Consider the following 1,712-nt stretch of genomic DNA (forward strand, 5'->3'; position numbering starts at 1 on the left):
ATCTCTTCAATGAGACTTGTAATACATAAACCAACTCGAGTCTCATTAGACCATGCATGTTGTTGAGTAGGTAAGACTAAGTCGACTTGTAGGTGTTGTACAATCTAATCGATTCGGCTCCGGGACCCAAACTTTCCTAGGATTGTAAGATATAAACCAACTCGATCCATCACAACAATAATTGCTTGCTTATAATTTGAGAACATGTTTGTATGATCAATTCCCATGAATCCCCTATGACCCCATGACACCCTAGTGCCTTTTATCAATTGTTTACATCCCTTTTAATTCATCTTGCTTGTTTACTTTCATTGCTATTTAGTTTAGTGATCTTCTACATCAAACCCCAATTGTGACACCCTTAAGACACCACTAGTTGCAATAGAAATCTCATCTCAATTCCCGTCCCTTGGGATCCGACCTTTACTTGCCTCTTTACTAATTGTAGAGTTGTTTGTGAAGTTATAAATTATGTTTTGGTCTAGGTACTCCTAACGACAAGTAACCGAAAACATATCCCGACCAAAAATGGCGCCGTTGCCGGGGACGGTGTTAACTTGATTTAGATTTTCTTATATTGTTATTAGTTGTGTCTTTCTTTTCCTTGGGGAAGTAAAACTCCTCAAGGTTTGTTCTAATTATTTTCGAGTTGTTTGATATTTTGCATGTCTAGAAGGTCACAAGGTGACTTGTTACCCTTTGATCGCGAAATTGAAAGGACTTTGACAACCAATCGAAGACTTGCTAGGAGAACTTTGAGAGGTGTTAGTGAGGTTATTCAACCAAATACTATTGAGTTCATCAACCCTTTTGCAAGAGAAGGTGAGGAGAACCCAACACAAAATCCAACACAAAATCAACCCACAATGCCTAAGTTTTCATCACATTCCGTACCCACCGAGGAGAACCTACCCAATGGTACTCCCACATCACAACATCTAACCGGAAATTTTATTGCCAAATCCGCATTTATCCAATTAGTCGAAAGAAGCCAATTTGGGGGGATGCCTAGTGAAGACCGTCATTCTCATATGAAGGCTTTTTGCGATTATTGTGATGCAATTTATCAAACCGGTGTAACTCAAGACCAAATTCGATGGGGCTTATTTCCTTTTTCTCTAATTGGCACCGCGAAACAATGGTTGAAAAGCCTTGATAAGGCTACTCTCGGAATTGATTCTTGGAAGAAGTTGGCTCTAGCTTTCTACAAAAAGTTCTATCCACCGGAAAAGACTAACATGCTAAGAGCTCAAATCACGGGCTTTAAGCAAAGGGATGAAGAATCTTTGTATGAAGCTTGGGAGAGATTCAAGGGAATTTGTCGCTCATGTCCTCATCATGGACTTAGCGAGTGGTTCTTGGTACAACAATTTTGGAACGGTCTTTATGAAGATTCAAGGAACATTCTCAACATGGGATCAAATGGATTGTTCACCGAAGTTGATGAAAATCAAACTTGGAACAAAATTGAGGAAATGGCGGTCCATAACTCACAATATAGTAGACCTCGCAAGGCTACTAGAGGAGGAAAGCATGAAGTGGACTCCGTTACTCAATTGGGTGCTCAACTTAGTGCTCACATTGATACCATCAATTTAAAGTTTGAAAAAGCTATGGCTAAACTTGAATAAGCCTCAAAATCACCAAAGCATCATGTTAATGCCATGACGGCATCTTCATCAATCCCAAGTGGGATATGTGAGAATTGTGGA

The 1,712-nt window shown here is 39.7% G+C and overlaps 1 non-coding gene across 1 annotated transcript; it reads right to left on the reverse strand.

Moving 5' to 3' along the window:
* Positions 1-1,238: 1,238 nt before the first annotated feature.
* Positions 1,239-1,345, reverse strand: LOC141654277 (small nucleolar RNA R71). The gene has a single exon (XR_012547838.1). It is a non-coding gene; the product is annotated as a small nucleolar RNA R71 (small nucleolar RNA).
* Between the last annotated feature and the right edge of the window lie 367 nt (positions 1,346-1,712).

This window comes from Silene latifolia, chromosome 4 (genome assembly GCF_048544455.1).
Source record: "Silene latifolia isolate original U9 population chromosome 4, ASM4854445v1, whole genome shotgun sequence".
NCBI lineage: Eukaryota > Viridiplantae > Streptophyta > Magnoliopsida > Caryophyllales > Caryophyllaceae > Silene > Silene latifolia.